The following is a 22067-nucleotide window of genomic DNA, read 5'->3' as shown; positions in this document are numbered from 1 at the left end:
ACTTTATTTATTTAACTGACAGAGATCACATAGTAGGCAGAGAGGCAGGCGGGGGTGGGGGGTGGGGGGCGGGGAGCAGGCTCCCTGCTGAGCAGAAAGCCCGATGCGGGGCTCCATCCCAGGACCCTGGGATCATGACCCAAGTCAAAGGCAATGGCTTAACCCACTGAGCCACCCAGGTGCCCCGAAATAGAGTTATTAATGTTGTTTTGTTTTATTTTGTTTTACTGATTGAAAAACTGTACATGGAGGGAGTTGATTCATAGATTGGGGCCATTCTGCGAGGAGGGAGGTCTGTCCTATCTTGGTGTTGTATAAATTCCTGGGTCCGGAGTAAGTTGCCTGTTCATTCATTCATTCAGAAAATATTTATTGAGTATCTCTTATGTGCCAGGCATTGTTCTATGACCTGGGATACACCAGTGAAAAAAAACAGGCAAAAAAAATCTTTCCCTTGTATAGGACGGGGTAGGAGTAGCAGGACGGACAGCAAGCAATATGCATAAAAAAAAAAAGCAGTCATAACATTCATTAAGAGGTAATAAGAACTACTAACATGACAAAAAATATAGAGCTGGGCAAGGGAATGGCACTGGAGAGGGTGACATCTTACAGTTTTAAGTAGGATGACCAGTGTCGGGCATACTGAGAAGTTAACATTTGAATGGTGATTTGAAGCTGCGGAATTGGCAGTGTCGCTGGGCCCAGGGGGAAGGAGGGAAGAAACAGCCAAAACAAAGATCCTGGGACTAGAACCTTCCTGGACCGTTGAGGAATAGCCAGGAAACCAGTCAGAGAGAGTCATTCTTGAATGAATGGCTTGAGACTTGGAGGGACGGCTGACATGTTGGTTGAGAGAGCGAGGGATCTCAACCAGATGTTGAGATCTTCAACAAGGATGTAAATTTAATAAAATATAAATTCCAACAAGAACAAAGTTGGCCCTAAGTTAAAAGTCCTGTGCAAAGCAAGTCATCTCAAGTTCTTGTTGGCAGACTGGGTGTGGATTTTAAATAAATTATGCAAGTACAAGATAAACGATATATGGCTTATATCTTATAGATACACTGAATTCATTTATTCAGCATATATTTATTGAGTGGTCTGTGATGGGGGTGACACCTGGGTGGGACAATCGGTTGAGTGTCTGTCTCTTTGTTTCAGCTTGGGTCATGATCTTGGGGTCATGAGATCCAGCCCAGTTTTGGGCTCTACACTTGGCATGGAATCTGCTTGGGATTCTCTCTCCCCCACCCTCTGCCCCCCCAAATAAATAAATAAATCTTAAAAAAAAGAACGTCTATGATGGGCCTGGACTTGTTCTAGGTGCTGGGGAGTTGAAACAAGAGGAAGCCCCTGCCTTTATGAAACTGACATTCTTGTAGTGGAACCTGACCCTGAGCACACTCAGATACATAATGTGATGCTGGGTGGCGATCATCAATGGCTGTTAGCCGTGGTTCACAAAAGAAAACTGTGGTTGGAGTTGAGTCTAAGTTAATCATGATTAACTGCGTAATTCAGTTTTGAAAAAGCCTAATTCCCTTTGAGGCTGTGTGAACAGAATGCCCAGCAAACACCCTTTACTCTCTGGTTGTCAGGCTGGACCTGGAATAAATATTGCATTTACATCCTGGAAGGACAGTGACATACTTGTATGTCATCCTGTGTCAGGAAGGGAGGTTCCAGTTCAGTGGGTTGAGAAATTGTCCAGTGCTCAGAGCTGACCAGTAATGGAATGGGGAACGTGAGAGGGTTAGATTCCCATCAAAAGAACTTGCATTCATCTGTCTTGATATTAATGAGGATATGAGTATGGTAGAAGCCTGGGTTACATATGTATGGCTCCTTCTAGTCCCAGGTAATACTGTGAAGGAGAAAAGGATTTCTGCAAATAATTTGTATTGTAGAGAATACAATTCCACATTAATTAACCAATTGTAATAGTCCGTAATCACCAAGGGCATACGTAGAATCCCAACATGTAGAAATCACAAGTTCTCAGAATTCTTTCTCTTATCACATTAGCTCCATGTCCAGATTTGGGCTCCAGAAACTTCACAGGGTTAGAAAAAGTTCAGTAGGAAAGTCAGAGGATCAGTCAACAGACTTCTTTCCCCCCTTCTTATTGTGACAGTTTTGACAGGGAAAAGTTGCAAGAATTGTCTGAGAAATCCTCATATAGTCTTGACCCAGATTTCCCAGACGTTAACATTCCATCCCATTTGCTTTTATCATTCTACCCAGTATATTTATACATTATTTGAATATAAGTCACAGGCACTATGTCCCTTCACTCCTAGTTTGGTATGTACTCTTAAAATTAGGTCTTCACTTTCATAACTTCAGTAGAATGATAAAAGCCACGAAATTAACATTGACACAATGTCATCTACAGACCTCATTCATACGTCCCAGTAGTACCAATTATACATGCTTTATAGCCCAAACAAAACAAAGCAAAAACAACCAAGAATAAAGACCCAGATCATGGGTTATATTCAATGGTCATGTCTCTGTAGGTTTCCTGTAACCTGACATGGCTCTTAAATTTTTCTTTGTCTTTCATGACAACCAACCTTTTTGACAGTGGGGCAAAGGACTTTTAAGCAAAGGTTTTTTTTGTTTTTTTTTAAATGAGCTAAGACTCATTTTAATGAGCAGGTTTTGATGTGAATCTTTATGTTTCTTTGGTTTATTCACCAAGAACGATTTCCTTGCTGAAGATCCCTCAGTGGCTCCGTGCTCCTGCCCGTCACATGGAATCCAAAAGCTCTCTTCATTGCCTAGGGAAGCCATAACAAAGGACCAAAAACTGAGTGACTTAAAACAACACAGATGTACTCGCACAGTTCCAGAAGCCAGAAGTCCAAAACGAAGGTGTCAGCAGACCATGTCCCTCCGAAGACCATAGGAGAGCATTCTTCCTCTTTCTTTTATTTTCTGGTATTCCAAGTTGTTCCTTGGCTTGTAGCTGGGTCACTCCAATCTGCCATCTTCCCTCTGTGTCTCTTCTTATAAGGATACCTAGTCATATGGGATAAAGGGCCCACTCTACTCCAATATGATCTCATCTTCATTACATCTGCAACAACCCATTTCCAAATGAAGTCACATTCTGAGGTACTGGGGGGCTAGAACTTCAATGTATCATGTTGGGAGCGAGCCATAATTCAGCACCCCTCACCTCACCTTTCCAACCTAATTCTGCATTTCCTTATCCATGGCCCCTCTGTTCCATCCACACTAACCATCTTCAGAGGATACTTGCTTTTGAAATCCCAGATTCAAGGCTTTCTTCTGGCTCTCTCCACTCTTCTCTGCCAGTCGGGGCCCCTCTTTGTGCTAACAGTGACAACTTTCTTATTATATCCCGGGGGCACTGCTCTATACTCTTTACACATAGTGTTCTTTTAAGCCTACTAGGAGGGACCATCATGAGCTCCATTTTACAGATGAGGAAATGGAGGCACAGAAAGCTTAATTTACTCAAGGCCTCACAACAAAAATGATTATTGGACATTTTCCTGGCTTGTTTCCTCCTCATTCCAGAGTTTTTTCTGATTTCTCTAGAAGAGATCTCTGTGCCATGAGTATTCTAGTCAGTGGCCCTCTCTGACCTTTTTAGAGCGGGTGAGCACCCGTCATCCCCCACTGCCTCAGTTTACATGGATCCATATGCTGTGTCGTCAGGATCAGGTGGGGGATGGGGAATGGGATTTGCGTTTTGGGGTTTTTTGTTGCGGGGGAGAAGGGGCAGATTGGGGTTTTTATGTTTACCGCTTCCTTGCTTCCCACCAGAGCCTCTGGCCCTGTACACTACACAATCCCAGATTTCTCAGCATAGGGTTCAGTGTGCCAAATACATCAACATCTCCTGCGGAGTGTGTCAAAAATATCAAAAATACACAACCAGGGTCTTCCTCAAGGCCTCCTGAATCAGAATCTCTGGTTGGGAGACCCAGAGCCTACCTCATTAATTAACTTCCTCGTGATTCTTAGTAAGTTTGAGGATTGCTCTCAAAAGCCCTCACTGGATATGTATAGATTAAGTGATTGATTAATTGACGGACTGACTGACCAGTTGACTGCTTCGATGAACTACTGTCTGGGCCACAGACCAAAAGGAGACTTTTAAAATGCCCTGTCAGTTTTCACAGCTTTTTCTGTAAAACTGCTCTACAAATAAAGTAAAAAAAAAAATTTTTTTTTTTTTTTAAAGAGAAGGTGATGGCCCATCGAGTGGCTGAAGAACAGTGAGCATCGTGGAATGTTGTAGGGCTTAACAACAGGAACCTGCTCTGGTTGGGCGTGGCCCGTTTCTACGAGACTTCCCTCTCTGCAATGATGTCCCATTCTGCATCCGAGAGATCTGCAGGTCTCAGACTGGGTCCCCACCCGCCCCATCCCTCCACCCCTTGCCCAAAACTCTGAGAGTCTGGGGGTGACAGAAGACAGTTACTCCACGCCCCGGAGCAGCCCAGCTGTTTCCCCTAGCCTCTCATTTCAGCCACCTGAACCCATTCACAGTTTTCCTGTCAGTTAACCCAGGCCCCACGACAGTGTGGGAAGGGGCCCCTCTTGACTGGGTGGGGCTGTGTTTCATTTACTGGTGTCCTTCCTCAGGCCTCAGCTGAACAGGTGCAGGCAGAAGCAGCTGGGCCAAATGAGGACATTCTTCTCTCCCTTTCTCTTCTCCCTTCAACTCCCTCCCCCAACCCAGCCACACTGAAGCCACATCCCATTTCCTCCCCAACTTTCAAAGCTGCTCTCCCCTCTGCCTCCTCCACCCTCCATCCATCGAAGGGCAGTACCCCAAGGGAGGGGTTACTTAAACTGGGAGGGGACACCACCGTTAAGGGAAAGTGGAAAGCTTGGGTTGCTCCCCCACCCTCCCTTTCTCTTGTGGTGTTTCTTTTCTTTTCTTTTTTTTTTTATGAAAGGGAGGTGGTGAGATGGAGGTGGTGTCATAGGGAGGGGAGGACAACTCCAGGGACTTGCCAACAGCCTCTAAACTCACAGAAGACCGGCCTACAGCCTACCCATCCTCTTCTGGGTGGACTTCTCTGCCTCTCCTAGGAGATGGGGTGGGGCGGGTCAGACTCAAAACCACATTCTAGAGCAAAGGTATTCAGAGTGGCCTTCCCTACTCTATCTGCGTTCCCCTGGAGGGCTCCTTAAACAGATTGCTGGGACTTAATTCCCGAGATTCGATTTGGATTCAGTAGGACCCACAACCCGAGGATTCCCCTGTCGATGCTGTTTTCTGTTGGCTCAGGGATCCCACTTAGAGAACTACTGTTCCGGGGCCCCCCGTTAAGATTTCTGGTAAGTGGGCTCAGCCTAGCCGCCACTGGGGGGAAGAACAGGTCACTCAAGGAAGTTGGGCCCCCAGCAGCGGCCTTATCACTCAGGGCTCAAATCATAACCCTACCCCCCTGCAGTTCTGTGTGGTTTAGCTAGATTTGGATGGGACTCTGGTTTAAGAGGGCAGAAAGAAGACCCTCTCTGTCTGCTTGCTTCCCGCTCTCAGGACCAGTCCGCCTCCCAGCTTGCCTCCTGCCATCTTGAATCTTTTGTCTCTGTGTCTCCTTCCCCACCAATGGTAGGGAAAGCGATGTCCCTGTGTTCTCTGACGCTTACCTTTCCTCTGTATGCTGTAGGATATTAGGCAGCTATTCAAGCATGAGGTTAATCTCTGTGTGGTGACTTGGGAGTGATCCATCATGACCTATTGTAGAGTGAAACCACTCCATGATGGGTAGAAAATGTTCTTGCTGATGAGAGAGCAGAAGGCTGGCTGAAGACCAAGCATAAGCAGACCCCTTACAACTCCTCCCCACTCCGGCTTGGGACACGCATGACTTTCTTCCAGGAATCACCCAACTATCTGAATGTTAATGCATTGCTGGGATGGGGAGGAAACAACCTTAGCTTGACAATGGCAAGGCCTCCGGTATCTTGTAGGTCCTCTTTAGCATATGAAAGTTCTTTTGAAACCTTCCTTTTTCCTTACTTCCCCAACTCCTGAGTATATAGTCAGCCACTCCTTAAGACCCTGGGGACTGTCTCTCTTTCTGCCTCTGCCTCCGGTTACAGTGTCTGTGTTTTAATAAACCACCATTTTGCACCAAAAACATCTCAAGAATTCTTTCTTGGTCGTGGCCTCCATATTCCACCCCATCAAACCTCACCTGTCTTCCAAAACCACCTTACTGCTTTGGAAAAAAAAAAAAAAAAAAACCAACCTTGAAGCCCTATGTGAATATATATAGATACATATATGTGTTTACATGCACACAGACCAAAGAGTCTGGAAGGACACTTGCCAGCAGAAGTCTGCTCTGGAGGACGGGACATCTCCCTCTTCTGTTCCTCTAATGCTATACTTGAGAAAGCCTATCTCCTTCTGTAATTAAACCAATGAGCTGCATATAATAGACGTACAGCTCAGGAGAGCTACGCTCAGCTATTAACAGTGGGGAGCAGGGAGGGTGCTGAGGGCTCTTTCTCCCCGCCCCCACACACATGTGTGTGCATTCGTGCACGCACTTCTAGACTGTTCGAATTTGTTAAAAGGAAGATTACAAGTTTTTTAAAAAAGATTTTATTTATTTGACAGAAACACAGCGAGAGAGGGAATGCAAGCAGAGGGAATGGGAGAGGGAGCAGCAGGCCTCCCGCTGAGCAGGCAGCCCTATGCAGAGCTCAAACACAGGACCCTGGGATCAGGACCTGAGCCCAAGGCAGGTGCTTAACACCTGAGCCACCCAGGCACCCCAAGATTATCAATTTTTTAATTAGAAAAAGAAACAGGCAGTCCAAGAAACAGACGGCCTCCGCCCTCCTCTCTCCACCGCCGGCTGCAGCCCGAAGCCCTTCTCACAGGCCTCCAGCTGCTCCGCTGTCTCAGCCCTTCCCGGGCGGCACCAGCACTTGCTGGGTCCATCTCTTCACCAGCCATTCTTTGGGTTTTAAAGACACATGACATGTTTTTGTTTGTTGGTGGCCGGCATTCCCAAAACAAAAACAAAAACAAAAAAAACCCTCTCCTGAAAACAGCATCCGCACAGAGGGCTCTATCTGGTCCAATCCCGTGGGCTCCTCACTGCACACGCATGCCCTTTCATGATTGTAATCGGCACAAATGCTATCTTGTGCCCTGAAATTTTTTACGTCACCTAATTTTGTGAGCCCGTCTGTGTGTGGACACAGCATCATTTCTTCTATGAATGGCGCTATGGTTGTTTAACCAGGCCCTGATTGTTGGGCCTTTGGGTGGGTTCCAGTTTGGGGCTATTTATTCATTCATGATTTAACCCTCTGCTCTTGGGCCCCGCCTCCTGCTGGCCTATAAAAACTGCCCTCTTAAAGGTCACGGCTATCAGTCTTCCCCGCCCCCCCTTCCAAATCTGCCAGCTTCTTCTCTGTCCTTGACTGAGCTCTTGTCCTGACATTAATTGGACTTGGCCTTATTCACCACCCTCAAAGCCACCCACCAGCCCATCCATCAGACCCATCCGGCCTCTGTTCATTGGCTTTTGTTTTTTTTCTTTCTTTAATCATTGTTTTTCTTCCAACTACAGCCATTTTGACATTTGCGTTGTAAAAGAATACAACAACTAATAAACGTGTAATATAGAAAGTAGAAAGACACTATGTTTAAACGTTTACATTGAATAACGAATGGTATGATCCAGAAGAATATAAATGCATATATAAGTATATATATAAATTATAAATTATGAAGCAGTGTAATAAAACTGAACCTGTGATACCTCCCCTGCAATTTAATACAACATCAGCAAGTCCATGGACATTGCCTATGTGTCCCTTTTGGTGCCATGGCTCCAGTGAACACCACGGACGTACTCAGTTTTATTGATCATTCTCCTAATCAATTTTAGTAACTTAATTTGAAGGGCTTCTCTCCAAACAGTCACATCATCTATTACTAATAGCATTATTGGTTCTTTCTAATTGTGTACCTCGAATGTATTTTCCTTTCCTTTCTGCTGTTGCTCCAGTGTAATGTCAACTAGAAGCAGGAACAGCTGGCCTCCTGGACTTGTTCCTGAATTTGAAGGAAATGCTGTGTATATGTGTGTGTGTGTGTGTGTGTGTATACACACACACACACACACACATATATATATGTATATATATGTTTTTTGTTTTTGTTTTTTAGTAATCTCTACACCCAACGTGGGGCTCAAACTCAGGACCCCGAGGTCAAGCGTCACATTCTCTTTTTTTTTTTTTTTAAAGATTTTATTTATTTATTTGACAAAGATTACAAGTAGGCAGAGAGGCAAGCAGAGAAAGAGGAGGAAGCAGGCTCCCCGCTGAGCAGAGAGCCTGATGCGGGGCTCCATCCCAGCACCCTGGGATCATGATCCGAGCCAAAGGCAGAGGCTTTAACCCACTGAGCCACCCAGGCGCCCGTCGTCTTCTTTTTCTTCTTCTTTTTTTTTTTTTTTGTTTAAGATTTTTATTTTTTTTTTTTGACAGAGAGAGATCATAAGTAGGCAGAGAGGCAGGCACAGAGAGAGGAGGAAGCAGGGTCCCCGCTGAGCAGAAAGCCCGATATGGAGCTTGATCCGAGGACCCTGAGATCTTGACCTGGGCCCAAGGCAGAGGCTTAACCCACTGAGCCACCCAGGCGCCCCTTGAGTCACATGCTCTTCTGACTGAAACAGCCAGTCCCCTCCCCACTTTTCTCAGTTGAAGGATAGTTAACACGATGTTACATTAACTTCAAGTATACAACATAGTGATTTAAGAGGTTTATAGGTTGTGCTGTGTTCACCATGGGGACAGCCACCACCCGACTCCATATGACACTATTACACTGCCATTGACTATGTTCCCTTTGCTGTACCTTTTATTTGTGGGGCTTGTTCATTCCATCACTGGAATCCTCTATCTCCCACTCCCCTCACTCATTTTGCACAACCCTCCATCCCCCGGAAGGAAGTGCTTCTTAGGGTACTAGTAATGATTGCTGTAGGTTTTTCCCTAAATGCTTTTTAACAGGGGTTGAATTTTATCAAATTGCTTTTTCTGCATCTATTGAAATGATAAATTGTTTTTTTTTTCTTTTTTCATTGTGAATGCTCTAAATTACCAGAATTTTTTTTTTTTTTAAGATTTTCTTTATTCATTTGACAGAGAGAGAGAGATCACAAATACACAGAGAGGCAGGCAGAGAGGCAGGCAGAGAGAGGGGAGAAGCAGGCTCCCTGATGAGCAGAGAGCCTGATGCGGGGCTCGATCCCAGGACCCTGAGATCATGACCTGAGCCGAAGGCAGAGGCTTTAACCCACTGAGCCACCCAGGCGCCCCTATCAGAATATTTTTATGTTGAACTTTCTTTGCATTTCTGGGATAAATTGAATTGTTGCATGATATATTATCTTTCTGTTTTTTATTTCTTATATTAAAGGTTTTATTTATTTATTTGAGAGAGTGAGAGACTGAGAGAGAGCACATGCACAAAGGGGGAGAGGGAGAAGCAGGCTCCCCACTGAGCAGGGAGCCCAACATGGGGATTATTACCTGAGCTGAAGTTAGATGCTTAACTGACTGAGCCACCCAGGTGCTCTTATATTATCTTTTTTAATATACTGCTAGGTTTGGTTTGGTCTGGTTATATTTTGAACAAACTTGATCAGCATCTAGGCTCCTAAATTAACCTGTTGATTTTCTTTCTTATACTATATTTGGCTGATTGGAATTGGCATTTTACTAATATCATTGAGTAAGTTGAGAGAGTTTCTTTATTTTTTAATCTCCAAGAAAAAGTGGCATAATGGGGTGCCTGGGTGGCTCAGTCATTCAACTTCTGCCTTCTGCTCAGGTCGTGATCCCTGTGTTCTGGGATCACAGCCCCCCAGATAAGGGCTTCCTGCTCAGCGGGAAGCCTGCTTCTCCCTCTCCGGCTTCCCCTGCTTGTGTTCCCTCTCTTGCTGTGACTCTCTCTGTCAAATAAAAAAAAAAAAAAAAAAAAAAAAAAAAGGAAAAGTGGCATAAAATTGGAATCGATGCACTTGTGAGTATTTGGTTAAGCATTCCTAGAAAACCTTCTAGAGCTGGTATCATCTTTGTTGAAAGATTTTTTATTTTGTTTATAGCTGTAAGTAAAGTGACTACATATCCTGGTTTGCCTGGGCTAAAGCCAGGTTTTGCCTGTTCCCTGGCATATTTGTAATAGGGGCTGCTTTCACTTTTAAAGATGTCCTGCTTTGGCTAATAAAATATGTGATTATTCTGCATATGGGACTATATAGGCTTTTCTCTTTATTATTGGATTAGTTTTGGTAAATTATATTTTTCTATAGTATATTCCAGTTTGCCTCAAATTTATTGGCATAACTTGTTCATATAGTTCTCATTTTTAAAACTCAGTAGTAAGGGTGCCTGAGTTGCTGCATCAGTTAAGTGTCTGCCTTCAGCTCAGGTCATGATCTCAGGGTCCTGGGATCCAGCCCTGGATCAGACTCCCTGCTCAGTGGAGAGCGGGCTTCTCCCTCTGCCTGCCACCGCCCCTGTTTGTACTCTCTCTCTGTCAAATAAGTAAAAAAATAACAATTTTTTTTTTAAACTCACCTGTAGCCTTAAGTATATTACTTTTAAAATCTGTAACATTGTTTATATCTTTTTTCTTGATCAATACTACCTAAGTGTTGTCTATTTTATTAGTCCTTTGAGCATATGACTTTTGACTTTCTTGATTTTCCCTACTATTTATTTTCCATTTCATTAATTTTTGCTCTTATTTTACTCCTTTCTCTTTTTTGCTCTCTTAGGACTTATTCTGCTGCTCTTTTTTTTTTTTTTTTTTAACTTCCTTACTTCTGACCTTGGTTGATCCATTTAGAATCTGTTTCTTTTCTAATATGTGTCCTTAAAAACCACCTATAAGGGGGCGCCTTATAGGCTCAGTGGGTTAGGCCTCTGCCTTTGGCTCAGGTCATGATCTCAGGATCCTGGGATCGAGCCCCACATTGGGCTTTCTGCTCAGCAGGGAGCCTGCTTTCCCCTCTCTCTGCCTGCCTGTCTGCCTACTTGTGATCTCTGTCTGTGAAAACAAACACACACACATCTATAGGGTGTTTTTTCCTTACTGAAACACCTATATGTTTTTTTCCTGACTGTATATGCATATCATACAATGCACAGATCTTAAAATCTTCAGTTTTTTTTAGTTTTGGCAAATGTAAATGCCCATGTTGCCATCATCCAGATTGAGATATAGGACATTTCCATCATTCTAGAAAGTTCCATGGCCGTGGGGTTCATTATGGATCAGTCCACCCTTCACCACCAGAGTTAATGAGTTTAGAAATACACTTGGCTACAAGTTCATCTAAGTGGAATCATACAGTATATACTCTTTCAGGTTTGGCTTCTGTCACTCAGTACATGTTGTATATATTAATTACTTCCATTTTATTACTGAGTTTATTCCAATATATAGATGGATATACACTTTTTATTTATTCATTCTTTGTTGATGCACGTTTGGATTATTTCCAGTTTTTCACTATTACAAATAAAGCAATTGTGAACATCCTTGTACAAGTCTTTTGTGGACATAAACTTTCATTTCTCTTGGGTGGGTTCCTGGAATTGGAAAAGCTGGGTCTGAATGTAGGCATCTCTTAAGTTTTATGATATAGCATTTTGATTTTCATTTAGTTCTAGTTCTTAAAAATTTTCCATGAAGATTCTTTGATCTCTAAGTTATTTGGAAGTATGTTTTAAAATTTCCACATGGGTGGAACTTTTTGTTGCTGCTGATAATTTCTAAGTTAATTCCACTTGGGTCAGTTAATTCAGTCTTTATAACACATTTTTTGAATGTTTTGAGCCTTGCCTATGATCTAAAATGTAGTAAATTTGTATGCTCAAAAAGAATGCGTGTTCTCGGGGGGCTCAGATGGTTGAGCCTCTGCCTTCGGTTCAGGTCATGATCTCGGGGTCCTGGGATCGAGTCCTGTATCGGGCTCTCTGCTCGGTCGGGAGCCTGCTTCCCTCTCTCTCTCTCTCTGCCTGCCTCTCTGCCTGCCTCTCTGCCTGCTTGTGATCTCTCTCTCTTTCTCTGTCAAATAAATGAATAAAATCTTTAAAAAATGCGTGTTTTTTAATACACATAAGTATTTATTTAATAAGCTTGAGATCTATACACATATATACATATTTTTTTTCTGCTTAATCTATCAATTATAATTTTTTAGGATTCTATTTATTTGAGAGAAACAGAGCACAGGCAGCAGGGGAAAGGGCAGAGGGAGAGGGAGAAGCAGACTCCCTGCTGAGCAGGAAGCCTGACACAGGGCTTGATTCCAGGATCCCAAGATCATGACCTGAGCCAAAGGCAGACGCTATACTGACTGAGCCACCCAGGTGCCCTTTGATCTATCAATTACTAAAAAAGATGTATTAAAACTCTCCTGCCCCAACGTGGATTTACTAATTTCTCCTTATAGTTTTGTCAGGTTTAGCTTTATGTATTTAGAAGCTTTTCTTATTTGGGATATACAGATTTGGAATTATTGTATTATTGTAGCAAACAAATTTTTATTCTATCACATTTTCAAATCATCATATGGTGGATGTCTCTTATAATGCTTTTTGCCTCAGCATCTGTTTTTGTTTTTTTTTTAAATCATCATATGGTGGATGTCTCTTATAATGCTTTTTGCCTCAGCGTCTGTTTTTTTTTTTTTTTTTTAAAGATTTTATTTGTTTATTTGACAGACAGAGATCACAAGCAGGCAGAGAGGCAGGCAGAGAGAGAGAGGAGGAAGCAGGCTCGCTGCTGAGCAGAGAGCCCGATGTGGGGCTTGATCCCAGCCACCCAGGCGGCCCCCTCAGCGTCTGTTTTATCCCATGCTAATATTTGGCACCGATTGGGGTGCCTGGGTGGCTCAGTCAGTTAAGCATCTGCCTTTGTCTCAGGTCATGATCCCAGGTTCCTGGGATCAAGCCCCACATTGGGCTCTCTGTTCAGCAGGGAGCCTGCTTCCCCCTCTCTCTCTGCCTGCCTCTCTGCTTACTTGTGATCTCTGTCTGTCAAATAAATAAATAAAATATTAAAAAAAAAAAAAAAGAAAGAAAAAGAAAAAAAGTACTGGGCACCTGGGTGTCTCAGTGGGTTAAGCCTCTGCCTTCGGCTCAGGTCATGATCCCAGAGTCCTGGGATTGAGCCCTGTATCAGGCTCTCTGCTCAGTGGGGAGCCTGCTTCCTCTTCTCTCTCTCTGTCAAATAAATAAATAAAATCTTTTTTTAAAAAAGTACTAAGAAAAAGTTACTAAATTATCTAGGGCATCCTAAGTATTCAATAAATACTAACTCAATGTCTCTGTGTTTATGATTATGTTCATTGTGTCGCTGTTGCTTTTATCTGAGTTCTGGCTCCTCAACTTACCAGTAGGTGACCAAATATATAACTAGAGTCTCTGCTTCCTTCCTGGGGTTGCTCTGAGAATGGAGTAAAACAATGGTGACGGGCACCTGGGTGGCTCAATCAGTTGAACATCTGACTCTTGGTTCTTGCTCAGGTAATGATCTTGGGGTCGTGATATCGAGCCCTGCATGGGGCTCTGAGCTCAGCGGGCAGTCTGCTTGGGATTCTCTCTCTTCCTCTTCCTCTGCTCCTAAAAAAAGAAAGAAAGAAAATTTTAAAATATAGCGATGAAAAGAGCTCAGCACAGTGCCTAGCCACCGTGGTCTTGATCTGCAGGATTTCTTCTGCTGTTAGAGTTTTCAATATTGGCACTTTTCGGATGGCCTAAGTCACCTGTAATGTCTTACCTGAGCTTGAAGCCCTTATCTAAAATGCTAGTGGAGGGGCGCCTGGGTGGCTCAGTGGGTTAAGCCGCTGCCTTCAGCTCAGGTCATGATCTCAGGGTCCTGGGATCGAGTTCCGTGTCAGGGTCTCCGCTCAGCGGGGAGCCTGCTTCCTCCTCTCTCTCTCTCTGCCTGCCTCTCTGCCTACTTATGATCTCTCTGTCAAATAAATAAATAAAATCTTAAAAAATTTTTTTAAAAATAAATAAATAAAATGCTAGTGGAGTAGGACCCCATGGGTATCTCACCATCCATTTAGATGTTCTGTCCAAAGCTACTTTGTGCCTCCTCTCTCCCCATGGAATCATCTGATTTTCTTGAGCACCTGAGAGATGGACTGACATGAAGCCCTACCCTTCAGGAGCTCACCACCCAATAGAAGCCTGACCCCAGAACATCCAGTAGAAGTGCCATTATAGAAATTCAAACAAGATGCTTTGAGACCCTGCAGAAGAGATGGACCCTATGGGGATGAGGCTGACCAATTGGTCAGCCTGAGACTGGGGGAAGCCCATTTCCCCAGCTCCACCAAACATACCAGCACTGTCACCTGTCATTCTCCCAATACCACGGATTGTATTGTAAGAGGGTTACAACAAATCAGACAGCTTTTCCTCACTTCACAACCTCCAACTGGTGACACAGGGATCTAGGCCTCTTACATCTTGTGGTGACACAGTCTCTGGGACCCCAAAGCCCCCATTAAGCATCTTTTACTTCAGAGACATCTTTGACATCAGCCACTCCCGACCTGTTCCTATGGCTGCTCTTCTTGGGAAGACCTGGGCCCAGGAGGGGAAGGGAGTCACCTCCATAGTCACATGTGTTCCATCTCTGCTTGAGGAGATCCTCAAATTGTTCTGCCATCTTGTTGACTGTAATAAACCTTTCAGCTGGGGCGCCTGGGTGGCTTAGTCAGTTGGGCATCTGCCCTCACCTCAGGTCATGATCCCATGGTCCTGGTATTGATCCCCACATCTGGCTCCCTGCTCAGTGGGGAGCCTGCTTCTCTCCCTGCCTGCCACACCCTCTGCTTGTGTGCGCCCACACGTGCGCTCTCTCTCTGACAAGTAAATAAATAAAATCTTTAAAAAGTAATAATAATAATCCTTTCAGCCAAAAAAAATTATTCTGGCACTTACACCAGTGCTTGGCACACAGTAGGTATTCAGTAAGTTAGTGAGTTGGTTAGTTAGTTTATTTATTTATTTGAGAGAGAGTGTGTGTGCACACAAGATGGGGGGAGGGGCAGAGGAAGCGAGAGTGAGGGTGGTGGGGAGAAGACTCCCCACTGAGTGTGGAGCCTGATGCAAGGCTCGATCCCAGGACCCCTGAGCTCACAAGCTGAGGTGAAACCAAGAGTCGGATGCTTAACCAACTGAGCCACCCAGAAGTCCCTACAATAAATATTTTTTAAATGCCCGAACTTGTCTCAATTTCAGGAGGTGCTTAGAGGTTATTTGCAAGGCTACATTAAACTCAGCAATTGGGGGGCAGATAGAGAGATGGAGGGAGCTTCCCCCCCGCCCGAAGATTTTATTTATTTATTTATTTATTTATTTATTTATTTATTTATTTATCAGAGAGTGGGGGAGCACAAGCAGAAGGAGTCACAGGCAGAGGGTGAAGCAGGGTCCCTGCTGAGTAAGGAGCCTGATTCGGGACTCAATCCCTGAGCCACAAGCAGACGCTTAACCGACTGAGCCACCCAGGCATCCCCAGAGGGAGCTTTTGAATACCACACAATTAGGGAATGGGTGGATCTCACTCTCTTTTATTTTATTTACTTATTTTTTTAAGAGCTTGTTTCTTGGTCACCTCTATACTGCCCCTGAAGGCAAGTAAAAATCACCTCAGTGCTACAGGCTTTCTAGCCCTTTTGCTTCCTCCTATAGAATCAGAAAGGAAAAGTGAAAGGGTTGAGCAGAGGCCCTGGTGGGGGAGGGAAGGGATGCCTAATCCTGGAGGGGAGGATCTCACTGTGCCCTCCCAGCATTTGGGGAGAGCACCCAGGCGGACTGAGCACAGGTTCTGATGGATTCCGTACTCTACATTGTCCACGTCGGGCTGTGGGAATTTGGGCAACTTACTTTATCTCTCTCCCCTGGTTTTTAGATTGATTTAAGTTCACAATAAAAAGCATAGACCATGGCACGGTGTAAGTGCTGTATAATTGTGGATATTGCCATCATTGGGGACAGAAAAGAAATGATCACCTGAAATCCTAAAACGATAGACTGAGGCTGTTCTTGGTGTCTAGCCAGATTCTCCTGCTGCTCCTGGTTTTTAGCTTACGCTGTGGCTCTAAGCGTTTAGGTAAAATAAAGGAAATGTATTTTCTTTTTTTTTTAGATTTATTTATTTATTTATTTGCTAGAGAGGGAACACAAGCAGGGGGAGTTGGAGAGGGAGAAGCAGGCTCCCCACCAACCGAGGAGCCAGATGTGGTACTCGATCCCAGGACCCCAGGATCATGACCAGAGCCCAAGGCAGATGCCCAACAACTGAGCTACCCAGGGTGTCCCAGGAAATGTATTTTCATGGCCCCAGCCTTAATCCCTGCCCCCTTACTTGTCTTGCCCCCAGTCTGCCTCGTCTACCCCAGAGCACCCATCCAGCTCCCCGCTGCTCCCCACCAGCCCGATCTTTGCTCTGCCACCTGCTCACCACCCCACCTTAGTTTGCCTCTATCTCTGTCCCAGGGTCAGGTTCTGCATGTCAGTGCCAGCTAGTTAATCTGATAAACGGATTTCTGAAAATACTAATTGGAGCCAGTGCAAAGGTTGCCTCTTCATACAAAGGTGCATTATGACTGGGGCCCTTCTGGAGAAAATGCCGCGCCCCCTGTGTCCTGGTCTGTGGGAGGGAGCGATGGAGCAACCTACAAGCTAGGAAGCTGGGAGAGATTCAGGCCATCCAACTCCCCTAAAGGAAGATGGATCCTCTTTGAGAATCCACCATGTTGGCTGGGGAGAGGGCACACAGATATGCTGGCAGGGACGTGCCACGGAACATGGCAGACATTTGATAAGTAAATTCTAGATTCAGAGCTAGGCTGCAGAAAGGGTAAGACTTGTCTTCACCTGCGGGGCACCTGGGTGGCTCAGTGGGTTAAAGCCTCTGCCTTCGGCTCAGGTCATGATCCCAGGGTCCTGGGATCGAGCCCTGCAGCAGGCTCTCTGCTCAGCACGGAGCCTGCTTCCCTTCCTCTCTCTCTGCCTGCTTGTGATCTCTGTCTGTCAAATAAATAAATAAATAAAATCTTAAAAAAAAAAAAAAAGACTTGTCTCTACCTACAAGGAGAAAAGGAAATGCAAGTACACAATTAATAAGCACACGGAGTAAGCTGTATCCTGAGCTGAAACAGACACAAATCAGCATAGATAGGGATGAGAGCCCCCATTCAATCTGGAGGATTTGAAAAATTCCCTGGAGAGGGTGTTGGTGGCCTTAGAACTGGTGCCTGAAAAGGATTATGTTTATTTACTTATTTAAGATTTTTTTGTTGGGGTGCCTGGGTGGCTCAGTGGGTTAAAGCCTCTGCCTTCAGCTCAGGTCATGATCTCAAGGTCCTGGGATTGAACCCCATATCAGGCTCTCTGCTCAGCAGGGAGTCTGCTTCCTCTTCTCTCTCTCTCTCTCTCTCTCTCTGTCTAAATAAATAAATAAATAAATAATCTTTTTAAAAATATATATTTTTTTGTTAATTTTAAGTAAATACCCACTACATGTGGGGCTCAAACTCACAACTCCAAGATCAAGTAGTAAATTTACTACTAGTAGTAGAAAATCTGCAAGTAGTAGAACACAGAAAGAAAAGAAAATCACCCACTCTCTCACAATTGAAGGTGCCCTCTGTTACTGGCAGGTAATGGAGTTATGGGTAATTTCTGTTTGCTATCCATTTCTGTATTTTTTAAGTTTTTTATCATGAGTTTTACAATAAAAAGAATATACATTCATAAAAACAAAATTTAAAACCCAAAGACAACAGACGACTAACATTTCAGCATGTCATCTTCCCGGGCTTTTTGTAATACATAGTTTTATCATCCCGTTCGTATAGTTCTAGATACCTGCTTTTTTCAGTGTCTCAGCATTTGCTTTGCTCATTATAAATGCTTCACAGATAGAACTAGTGGCTGTGGGATGTAATTCACATAACCATGCCCCTGCCCTCCGACTGTAAGATTGTTTACACATATTTGCTACCATAAATAGCCCTTTGTGGTTTTTTTGAAGATTTGTTTGAGAGAGAGAGAGCACGCATAAGCGGGAGGAAGGGACAGAAGGAGAGAGAGAATCCCAAGCAGACTCCGTATTGAGCTCAGAGCTGGACACGGGGATCCATTCCATGACCCCGAGATCATGACCCGAGCAGAAATCAAGAGTTGGACACCCAACCAATTGAGCCACCCAGGCGCCCCATAAATAACCCCTGGTGTAGTCCTACACATAGGCAATACTTTTAAACTAATAAACTTAGTTTTTAAGTTCAGAGAAAAACTAAGCAAAAAGTGCAGAGCATTCTCATTTACCCCCCATCCCCACACATACACAGCCTCCGCCACTGTCAGCCCCGCTATGGACATCCTTCACCGAAGGGCACATCCGTTCTAATCATTGTCCCATTATTATCATTATCACCCAAAGGCCATGGTTTACTCTAGGTTCACCCTTGGGGTTACACATTTTATGGGTTTTGACAAATGTGTAATGACACGTATCCGCCAGTGCAGTATCCCGCAGAGTCGTTTCACAGCCCTAAAAATCCTCTGGGCTCTATTATCCCTTCTATTCTACCATCCTTCCCCACTAGCCCCTGGCAACCACTGATCTTTTTCCTCTTTGCATAGTTTTGCATTTTCCAGTCTGTCACATAGTTTAAATTGTATAATAAGCAGCCTTTTCAGATTGGCTTCTTTCACTTAGGAATATGCATTTCAGTTTCCTCCTTGTCTGCATGAAGCATGGTTTCTTTATCCATTCACCAACTGAAGGACATCTTGGTTTCTTCAAGCTTTTGCAATCATAAATAGAGCTGCTGTGAACATCCCCAGGCAGGTTTTTTTTTTGTGAATGTGTTTTCAGTTCACTTGGGTAAATGCCCGGGAGCACAATTACTGAAATTATGCGAAGAATGTATTTAGTTTTGTAAGAAACCGCCAGACTGGTCTTCAAAGTGTCTCCCCCGCTCTGCACTCCCCCCAGCGATGACGGAGAGTTCCTGCTGCTCCACACTAGGATCAGCATCTGGCGTTGTCAGACTTCTGGATATTGGCCATTTAGGTGTGGAGTGGTAGGAAATAACAGAAAAAATATATGTTGGTCTCTGCCCCTGGTTCCTTGCACAGAGTTTCTAAACCCCTGTAATTTCCTGTGATAAGAGCATAAGGAGCATCTTTTGTTCTGATATTTGATCTTTGATCCAGGTTCCTGACATAGGGATCTGAAGCCCCTTGGTATTTCCTTGGGGACAGGAGTGTCTTTTGTTCTAATGAAGTGACTCTGGGTGGGTTCCTGGTTGGCTCCTGGGTGGGTCTGCTCACTATAAAGACCGTGATTAAAAGCTTGGAATTTTCAGCCCTGTCCTCTCATTCTGGAGAGGGGGGAGAGGGGATAGAAATGGAATTAATAATTAATGCCTCCATTAGGAAGCCTCCACAAAACCCCAATAGTCTGAAGTTTGGGGAGCTTCCAGGTGGGTAAACACATCCATGTGCTGAGAGGGTGATACATCCCAACTCCACAGGTACAGAAGCCTGGAACCTTCCCAGATCTTGCCCTATGTATCTCTTCATCTGGCTGATTGTCTGGCTTTTATCATATCCTTTAATAAACTGGTCAAGGTCAGTAACTGTGTCCCTGAGATCTGTGAACCAGCAGTTTAGTCAGATCCAAGGAGGAGGTGGTCATGGGAACCTCTGACCTGGAGACAGTTGGACAGAGTTCTAGGTAACCTGGGACTACTACTTGTTACTGGTATCTGAAGTATGACTCCCCCAGGAAGTCCTGGGGGAGTGAGACCTTCACCTGTGAGATCTGACACTCTCTCTCAGTAGGTAGTGTGAGAACGGAGGTAAATTGTAGGCCACCCAGCAGGTGTTGCAGAATTGCTTGGTGTGGGGTGGGGGGAACCTCCACACATCAGGGGTCAGCAGCATTGTGAGTATGGTTGTCACGTGAGAGTAAAGGACAAGCATATAGGAGGACTATGAGGTGTTTCCTATACATGTGATATCTCATCTTTATTTTAATTTTCATTTACCTGATGACATATGATATTGAGCAACTTTTCATATACTTATGTGCCATCCGTATCTATTCTTTGGTGAGGTGTCTGTTCAGGATTTTTGTCCATTTTCTAATCAGATTGTTAATTTTCATGTTGTTGAGCTTTAAGAGTTTATGTATTTTGTTTTTATATTTGTTTTTAAAGACTTTATTTATTTATTTATTTATTTATTTGACACAGAGAGAGAGAGCACATACACAGGCAGAGGGAGAGGGAGAAGCGTATTCCCTGCTGAGCAAGGAGCCTGATCGATGTGGGGCTCTATCCCAGGGCTCCATGATCATGACCCAAGCCAAAAGCAGACACTTAACCAACTGAGCCACCCAGGCACCTCAAGAGTTTATGTATTTTGGACAACAGTCCTTTATAGATGTATCTTTTGTAAATATTTTATCATCATCCATAGCCTGTCTCCTCATTCTCTTGACATTGTCTTTTGCAGTGCAGAAGTTTTTAATGTTAATGAAGTCTAGCTTATTAATTATTTCTTTCATGGATCATGCCTTTGCTGTTCTAGCTACAAAGTTATGACTTGATCCAAGGTCTTTTAGGGCTTTTCCTGTGTTTTCTTCTAGAAGTTCTGTAGTTTGGGGGACACCTGGGTGGCTCAGTCAGTTAGGCATCTGCCTTCAGCTCAGGTAGTGATCTCAGGGTCCTGTGATCGAGTGCTGTGTCAGGCTCCCTGCTCAGTGGGGAGCCTGCTTCTTCCTCTCCTTCTGCTGCTCTCCCTGCTTGTGCTTTCTCTGTCTCTGTCGAATAAATTAGTAAAATCGTAAAAAAAATAAAATAGAAGTTCTATAGCTTTGAGTTTTATGTTTAGGTCTATGATCCATTTTGAGTGAGTTTTTGTGAGGAATGTAGGCCTATATCTAGATTCATTTTTTGGTGGATAGATGTCCAATTGTTTCAGTACTATTTATTGAAAAGAGTATCTTTGCTCCATTGTATTGCCTTTGCTATTTTATTAAAAATCAGTTGAGCGGCACCTGGATGGCTCAATCCTTAAGGCTCTGCCTTCAGCTCAGGTCATGATCTCAAGGTCCTGGGATCAAGCCCCGAATTGGGCTCTCTCCTCAGCAGGGAACCTGCTTCCCCCCTCTCCCACCCCCCCTTCTCCCTCTCCCACTCCCCCTGCTTGTGCTTCCTCTCTTGCTGTCTCTCTCTCCGTCAAATAAATAAATAAAATCTTTAAAAAAAAAATCAGTTGGGGGCGCCTGGGTGGCTCAGTGGGTTAAGCCGCTGCCTTCGGCTCAGGTCATGATCTCAGAGTCCTGGGATCGAGTCCCGCGTCGGGCTCTCTGCTCAGCGGAGAGCCTGCTTCCCTCTCTCTCTCTCTCTGCCTACCTCTCCATCTACTTGTGATTTCTCTCTGTCAAATAAATAAATAAAATCTTTAAAAAAAAAAAAATCAGTTGGTTATAGTGCTCGCTTCGGCAGCACATATACTAAAATTGGAACAATACAGAAGAGATGAGCATGGCCCCTGCACAAGGATGACACGCAAATTTGTGAAGTGTTCCATATTTTAAAAGGTTTTATTTATTTATTTGACAGACAGAGATCACAAGTAGGCAGAGAGACAGGCAGAAAGAGAGGAGGAAGCAGGCTCCCTGCTGAGCAGAGAGCCCAACCAGACCCAGGGCTCGATCCTAGGACCCTGGGATCATGACCTGAGCCGAAGGCAGAGGCTTTAACTCACTGAGCCACCCAGGTGCCCCAAGTGTTCCACATTTTAAAGAAAAGAATATCAGTTGGTTATATTTTTGTGGGTCTATTTTAGGTTCTCTGTTCTGTTCCATTGACGTTTTCGTCAATTCTTTCACCAACACGACACTGTCTTGAGATTGGGTATTGTCAGTCCTCTCTGACTTTGTTCTCCTTCAATACTGAGTTGGCTGTTCTGGGTCTTTTGTCTTT

The 22067-nt window shown here is 44.2% G+C and overlaps 1 protein-coding gene and 1 non-coding gene across 3 annotated transcripts in view; both read left to right on the top strand.

Annotated features, from left to right (window-relative positions):
- The window catches only part of CCND3 (cyclin D3), a 94587-nt gene that overhangs the window by 25547 nt on the left and 46973 nt on the right, over positions 1-22067 (top strand). The window lies entirely within an intron of this gene.
- On the top strand, positions 21572-21678 carry LOC123389537. The gene has a single exon (XR_006604152.1). It is a non-coding gene; the product is annotated as a U6 spliceosomal RNA (small nuclear RNA).

The sequence above is a fragment of the Mustela putorius genome, unplaced genomic scaffold, assembly GCF_011764305.1.
Source record: "Mustela putorius furo isolate JIRA1106 unplaced genomic scaffold, ASM1176430v1.1 tig00003983_pilon_pilon_pilon, whole genome shotgun sequence".
In the NCBI taxonomy this organism is placed as follows: domain Eukaryota; kingdom Metazoa; phylum Chordata; class Mammalia; order Carnivora; family Mustelidae; genus Mustela; species Mustela putorius.
The sequence above is the reverse complement of the archived record's forward strand: the minus strand, read 5'-3'. Positions and strand labels throughout refer to the sequence as shown.